Below are 23,523 nucleotides of genomic sequence, written 5' to 3' on the forward strand. Positions count from 1 at the left end.
GGCAACACAAGTAGCTCCTCAGTGATACGTAGGAATACTTAAAGCAGGGGTCATATACTGACCCAGGCACAACAGTGTGTGTGCCTACATATGTAGAGCTAGGTATTTCTGATCATAGAAATATAGAATACGGTGGTCCTCGATATGGTAAGGAGAGAGGATCGGTAGTAGGTATGTAGACAGTTGACGAAAGTGGTAGTGAAGGATCTTATGGATAGCGTGGGCAGCCAATCAGTAGTCAGGGGTGTAAAGTCCTTTGTGGTAGTGAAAGTGCCGTAATTCTTATAGGATATCCTTGGGTATGTCCAACTCGTGAGTGGATGATATAGAGAGGATGGTAGTGAATCTTGGCATCTCCGGAGTAGTGGTGCTACATCAAGCCAGGTGATGTCAGGAGATGCTCTCCAGATATGGTCCCACCCTCGTGATGCACAGGTCTGGTGTGCAGCCTTGCAAAAGTTCATTTATTTCAGTAATGCAATTTAAAAGGTGAAACTTATATATGAATGAGACTCATTACATGCAAAGCAAGAAGCCGTGATTTGTCATAATTGTGATGATTATAGATTACAGCTCATGAAAACCCCAAAGCCCCCCAATCACTATGATTTGGAGAGCCCTGTCATCTGCTGGTGTTTGTCACTGTGCTTCATTAAGTCCAAGGACAACACATCTATCTACCAGGAAATTTTGGAGCACTTCATGCTTCCTTCCGCAGACGAGTTGCATTACTGAAATAAGTGAACTTTTGCATAATATAAATTTTTTTCGAGTATGCCGTGCATACATTAATATTACATATATACCATTTATTCCTGTGTATACGTAAGATATATATATATATATATATGTCACCATTATATGCATTTACTGCCGGTAGTAAGCGGGGGACCAGGGCTAGGTAAGTATACTGCAGCAATAACTATTATCTAACATAAGCAATTTGTAACCGTGGGTAGCTGTGGACTTTTGGTCATAACACGTTCAGTCTGCTGTTTTGCAGGCTTGTAATTCCTTTTGCTCATTTTTCTGTGAGTTTAGACAAATGTTGGGAAAGTTTTGGGAACGCCAGTGGTTTTATTATTCAATGTCTGAAATACTTTAAAGCAATTATTTTGACTGCCAAATTTCCTTGTAGTTTTCTTCCCTATTACTGCACCGTAATTACAAGATCTCCACTCGCGAAGAGTAAACAAACTCTGTGGCTGCACATTAGGCAAACACTGTTAAAGGCTTTAAATGGCCAAATAACCAATTTTATTGTTTTTCGTTGCAAAATAATTGATCTTCAGGTGAAGTGACAGTGAGTTTACAGCAGGAGACCAAAATATCAGCATTTTTGTTTTTTAAACATAGGGCTGATTTATAACCAGACTGAGATCCAACTCTATTCAGGCACAATGCTGTATATAATAGAGAAACCTTTTACATAAGTTTATGAACTTACCGAATCCTATTATAACTTACGCTGCTAAAAGGAATAAACAATTTGGTTCATTTTCTCCAGTAAGTGTTGGAAATCTTTATACAAACAAAAAATTGTCCCCAGTGCTGACATTTAACTAGTATCCACAGGAGAATGGATTGACCAACTTATGTTTTCTTAGATGTCCATTAGTGACTAATAGTGTCCATGCACACAGCTATATACACATTCTTAAAGTGTACCTGTTATCAACAAAAACTTTTTATATAATGTAGATAATACCATTATATGTATATTTGTAATACACATTGATTAAAAAATTTGTATATTTTTGTCCCTGCAGCTATTGCCTGTGTGTCTCTATGAGGAGTCCAAATACAGGAAGTATGGGTGGACAAGCCGGGCTCTGTGAACTAAGAAAAAGCAGGACAGTGTGGACTAAGGCTCTATGACACGCTCCCAGCTCACACATCAGGGTGATTGACAAGCCAGGAGCCTGCACAGAGCCCTGCTTGTCCCACCCTCCCATCCTGTATTTGGACTCCTCATTGAGACACACAGGCAATAGCTGCAGGGACAGCATTTTTTCACTCAAAAATATACAACATTTTTTGCCAATGTATATTACAAATATACATAGAATGGTATTATCTACATTATATAAAAAGTTTTTGTTGACGACAGGTACACTTTAAAAGTAAAGAAATCTCGACACTCACCATTTCCATTGCATAATCCTCGGTGCTTTATTCCCACATCAGAAAATGATAGTCAGGATGAGACACGTGTGTCGCATCCTGACTATCATTTTCTGATGTGGGAATAAAGCACCGAGGATTATTCAAAGGAAATGATGAGAGCCAAAATGTATTTTTTTCTATCGATTTGTTTTTGTCTTTGAGCACTATGCATATATACAAGTGCCGACCCAAGTTCTAGAAATTACATACATTCTTAGACTGTGACTAGCTTTACATTGGCTTGTTGTTTTCTTCTTCCCTTCCCACTTACTAGAATACATAAATGGGATATGGGATGGGATGAACAGGGGTCTTCTCTATTGCAGGTGATTCGCGAGGTCTTCATAGGTGAGGGTTAATGTTTATTACAGTTGTATGTTTTACACCATGTGCCTGTAACTTTTACATAGCATAGAGCTTCGATCAGACTCCCGTTGTCTTTGGTGTACTCGGCTGGATTCTGGCCTGTTACATATGTTATGATTCTTCTTGGAGCCAGGTCATCTCCATTAATAACAGAGCATTTTCTCTCCACCTTTCTAATGACCATAAGACACACATGTGAAGTACAAGGCCTATAGGCTAAAATCATCCCGCCACATCCTTTTTTGTGGCCCGTGAGATCCAGACGGCAGCTCCCTGTACTTGTGCTTCCTCTTCTGCCAAGCACTTTCTGTATGTTGTACATCTGTTGCGTTTCATACAAAGCAAGCACAGTGGATGCATTAAGCACTTGGTAGAGGCAATACAGAATGAGTAATGCAGATAGGGTGGCACCAGCATAAAGAACGTCATTGTAGAGGGGTGACATCAGCACTGGGAGTGGTAATGCAGAAAGTGCGGCACCAGCGTAAGGAGAAGGTAAAACAGAAGGTTCAATGCCAGCATTGGTGACAGCACAGTTCTAACTCCTATCGAAGCACTTTAGGAAGTTTAGTGCTACAGTAAATATTGTACTCTATATCAGTCAGCTTGATAACCAATAATAACTTGGTACTACTTATTGTTGTTGGCTATGATCTGTTTTTGTCTGCACTGTACCCACTTCTTTTGTTTTCTTGCTCAGGTGGGTGGCTTAAGGGGTTTGTATTGTTTATTGTTTATTTTGGTCTGTAGTACAAAGATATTGTGCTTACGTATATATAATTAACCCCTTAAGGACCACGGGTTTTCCGGTTTTGCACTTTCGTTTTTTCCTCCTCCCCTTTTAAAAATCATAACCCTTTCAATTTTGCACCTAAAAATCCATATGATGGCTTATTTTTTGCGCCACCAATTCTACTTTGCAATGACATCAGTCATTTTACCCAAAAATCTACGGCGAAACGCAAAAAAAAATAATTGTGCGACGAAATTGAAGAAAAAACGCCATTTTGTAACTTTTGGGGGCTTCCGTTTCTACGCAGTACATTTTTCGGTAAAAATGACACCTTATCTTTATTCTGTAGGTCCATACGGTTAAAATTATACTCTACATTTATAGGTTTGATTTTGTCGTACTTCTGTAAAAAATCATAACTACATGCAGAAAAATTTATACGTTTAAAATTGTCATCTTCTGACCCCTAAAACTTTTTTATTTTTCCACATATGGGGTGGTATGAGGGCTCATTTTTTGCGCCGTGATATGAGGTTTTTAGCGGTACAATTTTTGTATTGATCAGACTTTTTGATCGCTATTTATTCATTTTTTCATGATATAAAAAGCGACCAAAAATGCGTTATTTTGGACTTTGCAATTTTTTTGCGCGTACGCCATTGACCGTGCGGTTTAATTAATGATATATTTTAATAGTTCGGACATTTACGCAACGCGCGATACCACATATGTTTATATTTATTTTTATTTACATGGTGTTTGTATTTTTATGGGAATAGGGGGGGGATTTGTACTTTCATTAAGGAAAGGGTTAAATCACATTGATCGGGACTGCATTTTCACTGCGGTGGTCCCGATCAGCCCCGCTGAGCAGCCGGGCAGGTTTCACTTTCGGTTTAGACACAGCGTTCAACTTTGAACGCCGCGTCTAAAGTGTTAATAGCATGCGGCACCGCGATCGCTGCCGCACGCTATTAGCCCCGGGTCCCGGCATCAGATACATGCCGGGACCGACCCGATAGGATGCAGGGTCACCGCGTGACCCCGCGTTATATCGCGGGAGCCGGCCAAGGATGCAAATATATACGTCCTTGGTCGTTAAGGGGTTAAGAAAATAAGTTAGGTAGCAGTGATAACTGAAATCATATATATTGCAAACTTTCAAGACCTCTTAGGTCCCCTCATCAAACATGTTACCAGATGAAGGGACCTAAGAGGTCTTGAAAGCTTGCAATCTATATCTTCTCAGTTAGCCAATAAAGGTATCATCACTACTCCACTCATGTCCTAAATTTCTATGGCTAACACAGTACAAAATTTAATCTACTGTATTTTTCGCCGTATAAGATGCACTTTTTCTTCCCCAAAACTGGGGGGAAAAAGTCGGTGCGTCTTATACTTCGAATACACCCCTATCGCGGCGGTCCCTGCGGCCATCAACGGCCGGGACCCGCGGCTAATACAGGACATCACCGATCGCGGTGATGCCCTGTATTAACCCTTCAGACGCGGCGATCAAAGCTGACTGCCGCGTCTGAAGGGAAAGTGACACTAACCCGGCTGTTCAGTCGGGCTGTTCGGGACCGCCGCGATCTCACCGCGGCGGTCCCGAACAGCCCGACTGAATAGCCGGGTTAGTGCTTACAGGACACTGGGAGGGACCTTACCTACCTCCTCGGTGTCTTCTCCATTCAGGGATCCCCTGTATGGCCGGCGCTCTCCTTCCTCGTCATTACGTCATCGCGTACGTGCGTCGGCGTGCGTAACAACGTGATGGAGGCGACGACAGAGCAAGGATACCCGGCCGGCAGCAGAGACGTTCCAGAGCGACGGGGACACGGCGACAGCGATGGAGCGACATCCAGGGCAGCAGTGACGGGTCCGGAGCGGCGGGGACACGTGAGTATTTCCTCCTATGCAGTGGTCTTCAATTTGCAGACCTCCAGATGTTGCAAAACTACAACTCCCAGCATGCCCGGACAGCCAATGGTTTTACATATAATTGAAGGTACAATAGGCTTTAGTTTACAAATGGATGAAATATGTGTTCATAGTATAAATTTGTATAACAATTATACAGTATCAAATGCACAGTCGACAATACTTTTCCATCCAGAGGGGTCTTGCAGAAAGGAATGTACTAAAGCGTATGTGTTTAATAATAATCATTTTTTATTTATATAGAATGCACAGATTTGCCACACTGTAAACCCAAATTGGTTTCCTGTCCCTATTGGGCTCTCAGACTAAATTCACATATTCCCACATAAACACACAGGTTTGTCTTATTTGAACCCAGGATCCAAGCGCTGCTAACCACTGTGACACTGTGCTGGTGGTCTATTGGATACACCATTATTAAAGGGGTACTCCGCCCCTAGACATCTTCTCCCCTATCCTTTGGATAGGGGATAAGATGTTAGATCTCCGGGGTCCCACTGCTGGGGACCCCGGGGATCGCTGCTGCGGCACCCCGCTATCATTTCTGCACAGAGCGAGATCGCTCTGCACATAATGACGGGCAATACAGGGGCTGGAGCATCGTTACGTCATGGCTCTGCCCCTCATGACGTCACGGTCCGCCCCTGTCAATACAAGTCTATGGGAGGGGGCGTGGCAGTCGTCATGCCCTCTGCCATAGACTTGCATTAAGGGGATGGGCCGTGATGTCATGAGGGGCGTAGCCATGACATCACGCTGCTCCGGCCCCTGTATCGCCCGTCATTACGCACAGAGCGAACTCGCTCTGTGCAGTAATGATGGCAGGGTGCCGCAGCGGCGATCCCCGGGGTCCCCAGCAGCGGGACCCCGGCGATCTAACATCTTATCCCCTATCCTTTGGATAGGGGATAAGATGCCAGGGGCGGAGTACCCCTTTAAGTTGTATGGTATGAAGGATTTTCCTTCATTTCCATTGTCTTCCGTTGACTTTCATTTCCACATTAATATATAACTTAACGGGTGATTGGCTGCACGCCTCCGAAGGTAGGGTCCGGAAACTTGTGAGTTGTAGGAGATCATGGAGGTCCCAGAAATTGAACCCCCGCATGGTCAGACATTTCTCCCCTATCATGTGGATAGAAGATCATTTTCTTTCCTGAATAACCCCTTAAAAACTTTTATATATATATATATATATATATATATATATATATATATATGTATATATATATATATATATATATATATATATATATATATATATATATATATATTAACTGGCTCCAGAAAGTTAAACAGATTTGTAAATTACTTCTATTAAAAAATCTTAATCCTTTCAGTACTTATGAGCTTCTGAAGTTAAGGTTGTTCTTTTCTGTCTTAATCCTCTCTGATCACACGTGTCTCGGGAAACTCCCAGTTTAGAAGAGGTTTGCTATGGGGATTTGCTTCTAAACTGGGCGTTTCCAGAGACAGGTGTCATCAGACAGCATTTAGACAGAAAAGAACAACCTTAACTTCAGAAGCTCATAAGTACTGAAAGGATTAAGATTTTTTAATAGAAGTAATTTACAAATCTGTTTAACTTTCTGGAGCCAGTTGATATATAAAAAAAAGTTTTTTCCTGGAATACCCCTTTAACCCCTTAAGGACCCTTGACGTACGCGTACGTCATGACACCCTGGTACTTAAGGACCCATGACGTACTCGTACTTCATGGAGAATTCCGGCCCCTGCTGGGAGTTGTAGTTTTGCAACAGCTGGAGGGGTACAGTTTGAGACCACTATATAGTGGTCCCTAAACTGTAGCCCTCCAGATCTTGCAAAACTAAAACTCCTAGCATGCCCAAACAACTGTTTGCTGTCTGGGCATGCTGGAATTTGTAGTTTTGCAACAGCTGGAGGACCACAGTTTGGAGATCACTTTGCAGTGGTCTCTAAAACTGAAGCCCTCCAGATGTTGCAAAACTGCAAATCCCAGCATGCACAGACAGCAAACAGCTGTCTCAGCATGCTGGGAGTTGTAGTTGCGCACCTCCAGCTACTGCATAACTACATCTCCCAGCATGCCCTTCGGTGATCAGTGCATGCTGGGAGTTGTAGTTTTGCAACAGCTGGAGGCAGACTGGTTGGAAAATACTGAGTTAGGTAACAGAACCTAACTGAAGGTTTTCCAACCAGTGTGTCTCCAGCTGTTGCAAAAGTACAACTCCCAGCATGCACGGTCTGTCAGTACATGCTGGGAGTTGTAGTTTTGAAACAGCTGGAGGTTTGCTCCCCCATGTGAACGTACAGGGTACATTCACACGGGCAGGTTTACAGTAAGTTTCCTGCTTCAAGTTTGGGCTGCGGCAAATTTTTCCAGCTGTTGCAAAACAACAACTCCCAGTATTTCCGGACAGCCACTGACTGTCCAGGCATGCTGGGAATTTAGGCAACCTGTTCGGGAATCACTGGCGTAAAATACCCCTATGTCCACCCCATGCGATCCCTAATTTAGTCCTCAAATACGCATGGCGCTCTCACTTCGGAGCCCTGTCGTATTTCAAGGTAACAGTTTAGGGCCACATATGGGGTATCTCCGTACTCGGGAGAAATTGCACTACAAATTTTGGGGGGCTTTTTCTCCTTTTACCCCTTATGAAAAGGAAAAGTTGGGGGCTACAACAGCTTGTTAGTGTAAAAAAATAAAAAATTTTACACTAACATGCTGGTGTTGCCCCATACTTTTTATTTTCACAAGCGTTAAAAGGAAAAAAAGACCCCCAAAATTTGTAACGCAATTTCTCCTGAGTACGGAAATACCCCAGATGTGGGCGTAAAATACTCTGCGGGCGCACAACATGGCTCAGGAGTGAGAGCGCACCATGTACATTTGAGGCCTAAATTGGTGATTTGCACAGGGGTGGCCGATTTTACAGCGGTTCTGACATGAACGCAAAAAAATAAATGTGTAATATGTGACCCCATTTTGGAAACTGCACCCCTCACGTAATGTTATAAGGGGTTCAGTGAGCATTTACGCCCCACAGGTGTCTGGCAGATTTTTGGAACAGTGGTCCGTGAAAATGAAAAACTAGCATTTTAGTGGTAAAAAATAATAATAATAATTTACACATCCAACTTTCACGAAAAGTCGTCAAACACCTGTGGGGTGTTAAGGCCCCTTGTTACTTGCCTTGAGGGGAGTAGTTTCCAAAAAAGTATGCCATGTGGGGATTTTTTGCTGTCCTGGAACCATAGTGGCTTCCTAAATGGGACATGCCCCCCAAAAACCATTTCAGTAAATTTTGCTTTTCAAAAGCTAAATGTCACTCCTTCTCTTCTGAGCATTGTATTGTGCCCGCAAAGCATTTTACGTCCTAACATGGGGTATTTCCATACTCAGAAGAGATGGGGTTACAAATTTTGGGGGTCATTTTGTCCTATTATCCCTTCAAAAAATTGTAAATTTGAGGGAAAACTAGCATTTTAGCGGAAAAAAAAAAATTTCACGTCCAACTTTAACGAAAAGTTGTCAAACACCTGCGCGGTGTTAAGGCTCACTGGACCCCTTGTTACGTGCCTTGAGGGGTGTAGTTTCCAAAATAGTATGCCATGTGGGTTTTTTTTTTTTTTTTTTTGCTGTTTTGGCACCATAGGGGCTTCCGAAATGTGACATGCCCCCCAAAAACCATTTTAGAAAAACTCACTCTCCAAAATCCCACTGTCGGTCCTTCCCTTCTGAGCCCTCTACTGCACCCGCCGAACACTTGACATACACATATGAGGTATTTTCTTACTCGAGAGAAATTGGGTTACACATTTTAGGAAGATTTCTCTCCTTTTACCCCTTGTAAAAATTCAATAACTGGGTCTAAAAGAACATGCCAGTGTAAAAAATGAAGATTTTGAATTTTCTCCTTCAATTTTCTGCTATTCCTGTGAAACACCTAAACGGTAAACAAACCTTTTGAATGTCATTTTGAATACTTTGAGGGGTGCAATTTTTATAATGGGGTAATTTGTGGGATATTTCTAATAAGAAGGCCCTTCAAATCCAAAACAGAACTGGTCCCTGAAAAATTTGGATTTAGGAAAATTGCTGCCATACTTTGAAGCCCTCTGATGTTTTCCAAAAGTAAAAACATGTCAACTTTATGATGGAAACATAAAGTAGACATATTTTATATGTGAATCAATATATAATTTATTTGGGATATTCATTTTCCTTATAAGCAGAGAGCTTCAAAGTAAAAAAAAAATGCAAAATTTTTAATTTTTTCATCAAATTTCTGAATTTTTCACCAAGAAATGATGCAAGTATCGACAAAATTTTACCACTAACATAAAGTAGAATATGTCACAAAAAAACTTTCTCGGAATCAGAATGAAAGGTTAAAGCATTAATACGTTTAAAATTGTCATCTTCTGACCCCTATAACTTTTTTATTTTTCCGTGTATGGGGCGGTATGAGGGCTCATTTTTTGCGCCGTGATCTTAAGTTTTTAACGGTACCATTATTACATTGATAGGACTTACTGATCGCTTTTTATTCATTTTTAAATTATATAAAAAGTGACCAAAAATGCACTATTTTGGACTATTTTTATAATTCGGACATTTCCGCACGCGGTGATACCATATATGTTTATTTTTATTTTTATTTACACTGTGTTTTTATTTTTGTTGGAAAAGGGGGGTGATTCAAACTTTTAATAGGGGAGGAGTTAAATGATCTTTATTCACTTTTTTTTTCACTTTTTTTTTGCAGTGTTATAGCTCCGATAGGGACCTATAACACTGCACACTCTGATCTTCATCATTGATCACTGGTTTCTCATAGGAAACCAGTGATCGACGATTCTGCCGCATGACTGCTCATGCCTGGATCTCAGGCACTGAGCAGTCATTCGGCGATCGGACAGCAAGGAGGCAGGTAGGGGCACTCCCGCTGTCCTGTAAGCTGTTCGGGATGCCGCTATTAACCGCGGCTATCCCGAACAGCCCGACTGATCTAGCTGGCAACTTTCACTTTTAGCCTCGCGGCTCAGCTCTGAGCGCGCGGCTAAAGGGTTAATAGCGCGCGGCGCCGCGGTCGGCGCTGCGCGCTATTAGAGGCGGGTCCCGGCTTTACTATGACGCCGGGCCCGCCGTGATATGACGCGGGGTTACTGTGTAACCCCGCGTTATATCAGGAGAGCAGGACCAAGGACGTTCCGGTACGTCCTTGGTCCTTAAGGGGTTAAGGGGTTAAATAAAAGTATGACCACTGAGTTACTAGACAGTGTAGAAGCAGTGTAGTCTATTTGGAAATGCAACTCTATTGGAAATTACACAATTTTACTTAGTTCCAAATTAAAGACTTTTTAGGAGCAGAGGGGAATAGAGGAATTTAGGACCTGAGACTTTTCCTCCAAAGTGGGAGTCTTGGGCAGTATGCCTCCATTTTATTGCCATTTCTGTTGTTTCCAGCTTTACCAGACACTAAATTGTATCTGCAAAGTTTTTAAGGACAACTTACTAAGAATCGTAAATATGTCTTTTCTATAATGGCTCACATTCATATAATGAAGGCCCCGCACAAAGTCTTGATGGATCGAGTGCATAATGAGATGACTACAAACAGGTCCAAATTCTGCCTTCATTACATACTAATAGAGCCTTTATCTATATTCTAGGACCATAAAACTGTCTCGGAAACAGATATAGAATAGTTCAGGCACAGCCTTATCTAGATATTTTCAGAAATGTTTCCCACTGCATCACGTTCAGGCTCACATTCCATCCATTTGTCCTGACTTAGCTTCTAAGGCCTTGGAATTCTTTTTGTCTTTGACTTGACTTCCCATAATTTATGTAGCAAACCATCTATGCAGAACCCTGGCTCCTTTCCCGATTTCTGTATCTTTTTTTGTGTAATTTATATTCTTTATTCCCCTTTTCTCACCTTTCTTGCTACTTTCAGGACATTCTTTATTGGCTGCAGTTATAGTATATCACATTTATGGTCTGCATACATATAGTTATATATAGATGGTCGGGTATCTCTAGGCAACCATAAATATTTTTTCTTGGTCGTAGATGCCAAACATGTGCCATGTGTCCATTCGGTAACAGAATTATTTTACTCAGGAAAGTCATTTTTGGATTTAGAAAACAGAAAAATTGGAACATGGGAGTCGGAAACCCAAGTTCGAAGGGAGGATCTTTTCATTCAGAAATTGTAAATATGAGTCAGCCATCCAGAACACAACTACTGTCCACATACTTTACAGTGCTGGAGACTTTTCAAAATAAATAACAGTAAAAGTTGCCAGAACCTCCAAGTTTTCTCCAGAAATGTCCGGTAAATCTTCTTATAATCAGTACATCCTGTTCTGTGTTCTATATCTTTCATTTTAGAAATGAGTTAGAATTTTTTTTTTTTTTTTTATTTGAAGTCAAATCATCTCACTTTTAAAATAAATTACATATTTTGCTGAGGTGAGACGGTTCTCGAGATCGTAAGAATGCTTTTTCCCTTCCAATTTAAACATTAATATAAATTTATGTTCAAGACAAGAAAAGTCGTGATGTATACGGCATACGGATCAAGTACAATTGCTTCCGAGACGCTAGAGACAAAGTGCGAGGGGGTGCCAAGATGCAGATAAGAAGGTAAGACATAGGCAGGAATGTGTAAGCGTAACTAGATATGTTTCCCAACAGTATTTGATATTAAGTAAAAGAGTCATTTAGCTGAATTCATCATAGGAAGGTTACCATTAGTTGGACTTGGTATGATCTTACTTTCAAGGTAGTGGTGAACTATGTCATCTGTTTACCCTCAGGTCATACAAGTACAAATTTAATAACGATGCACTCCCTCATTCAGATAAAATTTACAACCAGGCATGTCTTACATACAGCAGGTCATACCATTGATTAACCCTTCATGCCCTGTTGTATAGATACACCTAACAGGGGCTCTTCGTCCACCTTCTACACGGCATCTTCTACAGTTTTTTCAGTATTTACTTATGATCAGTATTTACCACACTGGGCACCTTATGGGCTTGTCCCTAGGGCGCCAATGTTGAGAGGGGCAGTAGTTTAGTCGGTAAAAAAAAAATGATAAATACTTTCTCTGTAGCTGCTGCAGCTATGCTGTGGCCTGGAGAATAAAAATTTACTTCCTCCTTTGATTGAATCCACATGGGTCAGAAGTGCTGTGGTTTTATCTGTACATTTGCAGCCGCTCATTGGGGGAGATTTATCAAAACCAGTCCAGAGAAAAAGTTGCTGAATTGCCCTACCTATCAGATCGCTTCTTTCATTTTTCACAGGCCTTTTCAAAAATAAAAGTAGAAATCTGATTGGTTGCTATGGACAACTCAGCAACTTTTCCTCTGGACAGGTTTTGATAAATCTCCCCCAATGTACATGTGGATTTGAGATTTATTTTACCACATTCTGTGTATAGGGGAGGAGAACCACAGGAAGTCTGGAACAAAATGCTCATGTAAAGCATGCAGTTTTTGCTGCATATTTGTGAAATATTGGCATGAAAAATGCTAGGTTTCTACTTGGTATTTTCCAGTAAAAACATAAAAAAAAATAAAAAATAAAAGCATATTTGCCCCATGGCATTTTTTTGTGGCAAAAAAGCAGTGGCTGGATGTCACAAAAAAGTCAATGTAATAGGAAATTACAATTTGTCAAACCCACTTGGCATTATTAGCTTTGGAATTTTTCACACTTTTTGGTGTTTTTTTTTTTTTTTTCCTCGATGGCAGTATTTTTTAAAAATCTTTTAAATCTTTGCATTTTTCTCCTATGAAAGACACCATGTGGGTTTAACATTGGCATTTTTACTGGCATTATTTTTTCCCCTGAATGCTTCACAGTAAATCCTTGAGTCACATGATGAAAAAAATCACATCACTTGTCATGACAAAAATGCAGGGGGAAAATAGTAAATGTTGATGGAGACAGAGAGGATGCTAAAAAAAAAGTATTGTCCAATTTGGAGAAAATTATACCCCTCTCTTTAAAAAGGGTTTACTGGCCCCACAAAATCCATATGGGCTTAAGCATGAAAATAAAAACTCCTTTGCACCAATTCCCCACTACGTCCATCCCAACAGTGGCTAGCCCGTCGAGCAGTACTTAGGGTGCCCATACATCTTAGCCTAAATTTGGCTGAACCTGCCCCTACTTTTTTTTATGAAGGCTTACATCCATACACAAAAATTTTGTGGGGCTGGAAAACTGCTTAGATCGATTACAGCCACTTTAAGCTGATTGGGGGTGGATTACTACTAAAAATCACAGAAAACAGATGTAAACTGTGGGAGAACTCAAAAGCAATTCTCTTTAAGTCCCATGCCAAGAGAATCGATTAATTACATAGAACCCATTGAAATGCTCAGGCTTCTTTCACACTATAAATAAAGCTCTGTTAAGGCTCTCTTTTTTTTTGGCCATTAAAGTCCGTTATTGTAACGGAGCCTAACGGGAGGCATAACGGGCACAAAGGATCCCATTCACTTGAATGGGATTCTCTAACGTCCATTATTGAGCCCAATTTTCCCCCAGAGAATAGCGGGAGAAAAAGACGTCCCAAGCACATTTTTTTTCCTTCTATCTTCCAACGGATCCACTACTGACAGGTAGTAGCGGGAACTTTCTATAGTGTGAAAGTAGCCTTAGATGTGTTGAGTGTTCAAGCTTCTTTGTAGTCGCATTATAGCCACTTTTCACTCTTGTTAATAGAACCAAAAAAATGGGGGCAACAATCTAATTCCTTAGAATATTAAAAAATCCAAACAAATCTGTATAAATCTGTAATTAATTTTTCCTCCAGGAAATACTTTTGTACAAGTAGCTTTTGCTTGTGTTAACATACTGTTATTTCAAAACTTCTGTCTGTATTTTAAAGGTGTTATCCAGGAATAGAAAAACAGAGCTAATTTATTTCAAAAAACGCTCCTCTTCTGTCTCTAGGTTGGGTGTGGTTCTGCAGCTCAGTTCCATTGAAGTGCATGGAGCCACGATGTAATACCACACACAACCTGAGAACAGACTGAGTTGTTTTTTAAAGAAATTAGCTCTGTTTTTCTATTCCAGGATAACCCCTTTAAGTAATAGTAAGAAGACTCTGTTTTGCACAGGGGATAGATTAAATTGTGACACCTGTGAGAGGGTGAGATGTGAACGATCAGTTCTTCAGGCTGATGTGTTAGAGGCAGATAAAATAGGCATAAGGATCTAAGAAATTTTTAACATCACCCAAATTGTGATGGCTAGATTACTAGGTCAGAGAATCTCCAAAATGGCAGGGCTTGTGGGGTGTGCCTGGTCTTCAATGGTTAATACCAACCAAAAGTGGTCCAAGAAGGATAACCAGTGAACTAACAGGAGGTTTATGGATGGCTAAGGCTCATCGATGTGCATCCGGTCAGTGGAAGTGGAAGCTCCACCATGCAATTTATAAGGCTACTGTAAGTTATGGGGGGAGTTTATCATTTGCTACTTTTTCACACCTTTTTATGCTTGTACCTTCTCCTTTATGTTAGTTTCTATTGTGAATCAATTGTCTTACCATCTATGCAATTTTTTCAATGTACATTTTTGAGGTGTCATTTATATATGAAAAGAGTGGAGTTGTACAAAAATGGTGCTACTGTTAAAACTGTTTCCTAAATAGGGTGCCTGTAGAGTTGTAGTTTTGCAACAGTTGCATATAAAACACTACAACCCTTTTATACTGAAGCCATCACCCTTTGGCAGAGGAGGTGTACATTTGTGCATTTACTCGATAAAGGGTCCTTTCAGGATCCAAAACATTTTGATTTCTGTTTGTTCTTAAAGTAAAGAAGAAAGGAACTAATACTGGTCCATGGTTTTGCCTTCCATAGACATAGGAGGTGAATTTTTGACAGTTTAACCCCTTAACGACCATGGACGTAAATGTACATCCTGGTTTGGCGCACCAGGTCGTACATTTGCGCCCTGTGTATGATCGCGAGCATCGGAACGGTGCTTGCGTCATACACTAGCAGCCGGGGACCCGCCTGTAATGGCCAACATCCGCGATCCCGCGGATGTCCGCCATTAACCCCTCCGATGCTGTGATCAATACAGATCACGGCATCTGCGGCACTGCGGCACTTTGATTGGATTATCGGATCGCCCGCAGCGCTGCTGCGGGGATCTGATCATCCAGCATGACAGCCGGAGGTCCCCTTACCTAACTCCGGTCCTCTCCCGGGGTTTTCTGCTCTGGTCTGAGATCGAGCAGACCAGAGCAGAAGATCACCGATAATACTGAGCAGTGCTATGTCCTATGCATAGCACTGCACAGTATTAGCAATCAAAGGATTGCTATATATAGTCCCCTATGGGGACATAAATAGTGTTAAAAAAAAGTTGAAAAATGTAAAAAAAAAATAAAAAAAAAGGGAAAATCCCCTCCCCCAATAAAAATGAAAATTGTCCGTTTTTCCCATTTTACCCCCAAAAAGCATAAACATTCTTTTTTAATAAACATATTTGGCATTGCCCTGTGCGTAAATGTCCGAACTATCAAAATATAATGTTAATGATCCTGTACAGTGAATGGCGTAAACGTAGAAAAATTTAAAAGTCCAAAAATGCTGCTTTTTTTGTCACATTTTATTAAAAAAAAATTAATAAAAAATGATCTAAACGTTTTATATATTCAAATGTGGAATCTAAAAAAAATTAAAGATGATGGCGCAAAAAATGAGCCCTCAGACCGCCCTATATACGGAAAAATGAAAAAGTTATAGGTGGTCAAAATAGGGTGATTTTAGATTACTGATGAAGTGGTACAAAATATAAAAGTATCTAGCCATGGGTATCATTTTAATCGTATTGACCCACAGGATAAAGAACACATGTCATTTTTACTGTAAAGTGTACAGTGTGAAAACAAAACCCTCCAAAATGTGCATAATTTTGGTTTTCGTTTAAATTTCCTCCCTAAAATTTTTTTGGGGTTTGCCGTACATTTTATGGTAAAATGAGAGGTTTCATTACAAAGTATAATTGGTCACGCAAAAAACAAGCCCTTATATGGGTCTGTTGATGGAAAAATAAAAGAGTTATGGATTTTAGAAGGCAAGGAGGAAAAAACGAAAACGCAAAAATAAAATTGGCCTGGTCCTTAAGGTGAAAATGGGCTGAGTCACTAAGGGGTTAATACATACATTTTGTGTACACAAAAATTGATATAATTCTAACAAACTTAAAGGAGTACAGCAGCCATAGAACACTTATCCTTTATCCGCAGGATAGGGGTAAGCATCTTATCGCGAGGGATCCGAGTGCTGGGACCCCCCACGATCTCTCATATGGGAACCCGGCATTGCCACGGCTCTGCGCGGCTAAGGCTCATGTTGTCGACCTCAATAAGAGGTCAACAGATATGCCCCCACCATTCAGCTCTATGGGAGAGGTGGAGATGCACGAACCCTGCATCTCCGCCTCTCCCATAGAAATACATGGAGGGGGCGTGTCGGCTGGGCCCCGTACAGGAGATCGCAGGGGGTCCCAGCGGGGGGTCCCAGCGGTCGGAACTCAGGCATTTATCCTCTATCCTGTGGATAGGGGATACGTGTTCTATAGCTGCAGTACTCCATTAAGACCATATCTTCACGTGCCACATCAGCACTAATAGATATTTACAAGACTCCTGAGAAAGTTGCTAGAGAATGCAGCGAAACACGTGGGGTTCAGTTCTCCAGTGCCAGACGTCTGTATCTTCCCCTCATCCCAGCACTTAGCCTTTATTTATCTCTATTACCTTGACCTTGAGCAAGGATTTTGAGTAACCTCATCTGGCTTTACAGAGTTTAGTATCATCTGCAAAGATTGCTACTTCACTATTCAACCCCTCTACAAGGTCATTAATGAAAATATTAAATAGAACAGGACCCAAGACTGACCCCTGTGGTACCCCATTAGTAACAGTCACCCAATCAGAATAAGTACCATTAATAACCACCCTTTGTTTCCCATCACTGAGCCAGATACTTACTCACTTACACACATTGTCCCCCAGCCCGATCCTTCTCATTTTATGCACCATTCTTTTATGTGGCACTGTATCTTTGCTTTGGAAAAATCCAGATATACGACATCCAGTGATTGCCCCGGGTTCAGTCTGGAGCTCACCTCCTCATAAAAGCTGATAAGGTTAGTTTGACAGGACCGAACCCTCATAAAGCCATGCTGATGTGGTATCATACATTTATTTTTATCAAGATACTCAGAAATAGCATCTCTTAGAAAACCCTTAAACAATTTACATACAACAGAGATTAAACTAATAGGTCTATAATTCCCGGGATCACCTTTTCACCCCTTTTTCGAATATAGGCACCACATTTGGCATGCGCCAGTCCTGGAGAACCTTCCCTGTCACTAGAAAGTCCTTGATTATTAAAAATAGGGGTCTGTCTATTACATTACTTAAAGTGGTACTCCAGTGCTAAGACATCTTATCCCCTATCCAAAGGATAGGGGATAAGATTCCTGATCGCGGGGGTCACGCTCGCCTCCCATAGGCTTGCATTGAGGGGGAGGAGCATGAAATCATACGGGGCGGATCCGTCATGTTACAATACTTCGGCAGTCATCAGAACCGGAGCGAACATGCTCCGGGGGCTAATGGTAACGGGGTGCTGCGTGAAAGATCACGGGGTCCCCAGCGGCGGGACCCTCACGATCAGGCAAGATGTCTTAGCGCCGGACTACCCCTTTAGCTACTTTAGAACACGGGGGTGAATGACATCTGGACCTGGCAATTTGTCTATTTTGAGTTTTTTGTAGGCGGCACTGTACTTCTTCCTGGGTTAGACAAATGATTTGTACTGGGGAGTTTACCTTATCTCGCTGTATTTCACCTAGCATTTCATTTTCCTTGGTGAATACAGTGGAGAAGAATTTGTTTAATATATTTGCTTTTTCCTGATCCCTCATCATTTTTTAAAAGGCCTACACTTTCATTTTTGAACTTTTTGCTATTTATATAGTTAAATAACATTTTGGGGTTAGTTTTACTCTCTTTGGCAATGAGTCTTTCTGTCTCTTTTTTTGCGACTTTTATCTGTTTTTTTTTTACATATCTTACATTTTTTTCTATAGCTTTTCAATGCTTCTTCATTATCGTCCTGTTTTTGTAGTTTAAATGCTTTATTTTTGTCATTTATTGCCCCCTTAACATTTTTATTCATCCATATTTGTTTTCTTTTATTTCTGACCCTTTTATTCCCATAAGGTATATACCGCTTACAGTTAGAATTTAAAATATTCTTAAAAGTCTCCCAATATTCTTGTTTTTGAAGACATTATTCCAATTTATATTGTTAAGGGCTTCCCTTAGTTGATCAAACTTTGCCTTCCTAAAGTTCATTGTTTTTGTGGCCCCTCGAGTGGTTCCCTTTTTGCAGAACAAGTTATAATGTATTATATTATGATCACTATTCCCTAGGTGTCCTTCTACCTGCACATTAGTTACTCTGTCAGGTCTGTAGGTTAATATTAATTCTAGAAGGACGCCCCCTCTGGTCGGGCCCTTCACTATTTGGGACAGATAATTGTCTTTAGCTATAGTCAGAAACCTGTTTCCTTTATTAGATTCACATCTCTAAGTCTCCCAGTTTATATCAGGATAGCTAAAGTCCCCCATTATTATCATGTCATTTTGATTTGCTGCCTTGTTTATTTGCCTCATTAATTAATTCTACCCATAATGACTCTACATTATAACTTCCCTCCCGTATTTCCTCCCGCAGTGCGGTCTTCATTCTGGACTTTACATAAAGACACACTCCTCCCCCTTTCCATTTTGTCCGATCCTTCCTGAGTAGACTATAACCCTGTATTTTGACCGCCCAGTCACAGCTATCGTCCAACCAAGTTTCTGTTATACCCACTATGTCATAATTCTCCTCAGACATTATCAACTCCAGTTTGTCAGTTTTATTGGTCAGACTTAGGCATTAGTCAACATGCAATTCAATGGTGTATGTTTTTTTTCCCCTTTGAAGCCTATCCTTATTAACTATTCTAATCCCTCCGTCTGCTCAACCCCCAGGTACATTAATAAGTCCCACCTCTCTATCTACCCTATCTTCCCCCTCTACGTTGTAGGTTCCCTCCCCCCAGTCCCTTGTTTAAACACTCCTCCACCCTTCTAGCCATCTTCTTCCAAAGCACAGCTGCACCCTCCCCACTGAGGTGCAGCCCTTCCCTACGGTAGAGCCGGTAATCGACAGTAAAGTCGGCCCAGTTCTCCATGAACCCAAACCCCTCCTACCTACACCAGATTCTGAGCCACTTGTTTACCTCCCTAATCTCCCGCTGCCTCTCTGGTGTGGCTCCTGGTACAGGTAATATTTCAGAAAATACTACCTTGGAGGTCCTTGCCTTAGTCCCTGAAATCATTTTTAAGGACACTCCACCTACCACTTAAGTTATCATTGATACCGATATGTACCATGACCGCTGGATCTTCTCCAGCCCCACCAAGCAACCTGTCAATCCGAGCGCCAGGTAGACAACACACTGTTTGGTCTTTGTGACAAATCGCCCTGTCTGTACCCCTAATAATAGAGTCCCCCCACCACCAGTACCTGTCTGGCCTTCCCTGCACTCCTCCCTCCCTCTTTACTGGAGCAGACACCCCCCTGGCGGTCAGAGGCAGAGTCCTGCTTCAGTACTGCTAGCTCTGAAATGGCATCCCCCTCATCTGCAAACCGGGCAAACTTGTTGGGGTGTGCCAGTTCAGGACTAGCCTCCCTGACACTTTTCCCTCTAACCCATTTTCTAACTGTAACCCAGCTAGCTGCCTGACTGTCCTGCAGCTCCGTCCCACTATCCTCCCCCACCTCTACCCCGGAGAGTACTTGCTCAGTGAGCAGCAGACTCCTCTCCAGGTTGTCAATGCTTCTCAGTGTTGCCAGTTGCTCCTCTAGATCCAGGATCTGGGATTCCAAATGAACAACTCGCACATATCTGGCGCAGCAGTATGCACCCACAAACTGCTGTTCAAGGATTGTATACATTGCGCAAGATGTACACTGGACTGATTTTCCAACATGGAAGCCATCTAGTTATGGGGATTTCACAGAATAACTGCCCAAAACAGACAGTAAATATTACAATTAAATTCTCAGTAGACCATGTGAGTTTAAAGTCCCTAAAGTGTAAGGAAATTAACACTCACAGCGATCTCAAACTCCTGCTTTCAAACTCCTGTTTTTCCGCTGCCTCTCTTCCAAAGCAACACTCAGACAGAGCACGCTCAGAACTGAGTCCTAAACTAAGATTTAAGAACCTGTGACCAATCTACCCCTCCCCCTAGAGGCAGAGTAGAGAAGAAAAAGTGAAAAGGCTGTTTAAATTTCTATCAGTGATCCCTCTATGTGCAAATATAAGTACTCCCACAAGTCACTCCAACTCCACAGATTCACTCTGCACAGCAGATATCTCCTGTTTTACAACTCTATTTCAGCTGCCTCTCTTCCAAAACAACAATCAGACACAGCACTAAAAATTAAGGGAGAGTAATGCTGGGATTATTTTTCTTGTTATTCTTCACTATATTGTTTGAGCATTGTTTAGTTTTAATTTCACATAATTTGTTGCTTGGAATATTTGTATGGGTATTCTTACTTTCCCTATAGTATATTGTGATATTTTCTTTTTGAGGAAGGATATATATTATCTATAATATATGCACATCATTATTATTTTACTTTCCAATGGGGGAGGTGTTGAGGTGTATATACCGCCACTAAGTGTTTTAAATGTATGTTTTTGAATGGTTTTAATCATTTCTGTTCTTTAATAAAAATTGTACATTTCGGGAGATGTATAAATATACAAACACGCAGGATTTATATGGTATATTAAAACATGATGCCAAACTCACATAATGAAGTTGCTAATTAATCCTCCCTTAAAGGGGTACTCCAGTGGATTTTTTTTTTTTTAAATCAACTGGTGCCAAAAAGTTAAACAGACACTGACCACAGTGTCTGCAGAGAGCACTGTGGTCAGACAGAAAAGAACTACACAATCTCCTCAGTAGTATACAACAGTTGATAAGTACTGGAAGGATTATGATTTTTAAATAGAAATAATTTACAAATCTGTTTAACTTTCTGGCACAAGTTGATTAGAAAAAAAATGTTTTCCACCAGAGTACCCGTTTAACCCCCTTTTAGGCTGTGTTCACACAGAGGGTTTAATTAGCAGTACCGCCACAAATTACCTTAAAATGTTACTGGTATTTTCTGAAATGCAGTAAAAATTGCATAATTTTTACAGAGATTTTTTTTAAACAACAGTAAAATTGCAGGGTAATTAGTTTGAACATGGCCTCAAAGGGTTTATCCAGCACTTGAGAGCTTACCTATTCTGTTAGTAAAGTCTCAGACCATTCTCGGACCAATCAATGAATGGTAATGTTGTAAATGAAACCAAAAGGCGCAGACATATGCAACAGTCAATGATACAAATAATCTTTGTTAACAGGTTTGTTTACTTTAAAGTAAACATTGTGCAGTTAGGTAAAGGGGGTCAGGCATGGCGTGGGACTCGTGCAGTTTTGTGCAACTATGCAGATAATAAATCTGGTGCCGAATGATATGCCAGTAAAACAATGCCCACTTTGTCCACAAAGTTACATTGTTCATAAGGTTGAAAAAGGACCAGAGTTTATCAAGTTTAACCTATATCTTTATTGTCTCTCTCTATTGTGTTGATCCAGAAGAAAGCAAAAAACCCTTATGAAGCTGATGCCAATTGCTCCAAACTAGGGGAAAAATTCCTTGCTGACTCCAATATGGCATCAGAATAAATCCCTGGATCAACATTCTGCCCCAATAAACCTAGAATCCATAACCTGTAATTTTATTAATCTCTAGAAATGTATCCAGGCTCTCTAATAATTGAGTCCCCCACTACTATAATTCAGTCCCCCATTACCGACCTCTGGCACACACTGCGCAAATAACATGTGTGCTGGAGGAACATTGCATGATAAACCCAGGTTCTCAGTCTACATTGCCTCTTTGAGCGCTATGTTTACACATGTGGGCACATGCCTTAGTAAATGTCCACCTTTTTCTTTACAAAATTTAATTTGTAGTGGCAAAAGTAATTTTCTCATCCACAAAGGCATTGAAAATACCTAAAATGACAACTAAAATCTGTATATAATTTTTTATCTCATATGCTTAGGAATAACAACTCTACATCCATTCTTGTTTAGTGATGTGTCTTTGTTTTATAGTGCAACTAGACAAAAATGGATTCAATACAAGCTTTGCACTTTGACCTTTAATAGGTAAAGAAGTATCTATGGTAAACGGCACAACAAAAAAACCTATTGGATTCAAGGCCACAAAATTATTATTTTTTCTTGTTCTCTGTTAACACAACGCATGACTCCAATATAGCACAAGAGTCAAGTAATCCCATTAAAACGTCCTGGTGAAATTGACCATAAACTTTTGCATCTCTCTGTATTTTCTCTCTTAGTTTCCAAGAAGTAGCAAATGAAACACATGTAACTGAGACATGAGAAAGTGCAGGAGTCTCACAAATTACTTCTATGGATCACCGTTTCAATCTTGCCCCCAAAAAACCAAGGAGAACTGGATGAAAGAGAACTGACACGAACCAGGACCTTTCTCTAAGGAATTTTCATTACACTGTTCATAAGGTTTTCAAGAAGCAAATAAAATAGCTTGGATACTTCTTTTCTTTTAATATATATTAATTTAAAACCATAAAATGCACAGGCTGTAAGCTATGAGAGCTACATGAATTCACACGTTTTTTTTGTTTGATGGTATCGGAAAACACACTTGAGTGTTAGACTGATGTATCCAATAAGCAAGCCAAAACTTTGTATTATGTACATTTATTCCCAAATAAAGAACAGTAGTATCATTTAGTGATCTATTTTATGTTTTATGTGGATATGACAAAAAAAATGTTGTGATGTGTTGTCCCAAAGATGTTGTCACCTTTGGAAAATCCATTTTTATATACTTTTTAAGCCATATCTGCATTAGAGGAGGAAGTCCTCCCATTAAAGGAAACCTTTCACGTTAATGCTGCCCAAAGTCATCAGGGCAGTCCCTGGGGATGGGAAGGAGCCACCGTGGACCGTCCAGAGGACTTGTGGTTCAGGCAGCCTGAAAGTGGTAACAGGTTCCCTTTAAGGATTTCCTCTGTTAGTCAGAGTAGGATACCACTAAGTTGTATATGTCTAGTAATGGGGAAACCATTTAATAATATTGGTGCTAATTCT

The 23,523-nt window shown here is 40.7% G+C and overlaps 1 long non-coding RNA gene across 1 annotated transcript in view; it reads left to right on the forward strand.

The window, feature by feature from the left end:
• Positions 1-23,132, forward strand: part of LOC130360569 (uncharacterized) — a 106,593-nt gene extending 83,461 nt beyond the window's left edge. Inside the window, exons 3-5 of the long non-coding RNA XR_008890713.1 lie at positions 11,322-11,535; positions 11,747-11,846; positions 22,746-23,132. This is a non-coding gene — a long non-coding RNA (uncharacterized LOC130360569). The remainder of the gene's footprint in view (positions 1-11,321; positions 11,536-11,746; positions 11,847-22,745) is intronic.
• Positions 23,133-23,523: the final 391 nt, after the last annotated feature.

Source organism: Hyla sarda, chromosome 3, assembly GCF_029499605.1.
Source record: "Hyla sarda isolate aHylSar1 chromosome 3, aHylSar1.hap1, whole genome shotgun sequence".
NCBI lineage: Eukaryota > Metazoa > Chordata > Amphibia > Anura > Hylidae > Hyla > Hyla sarda.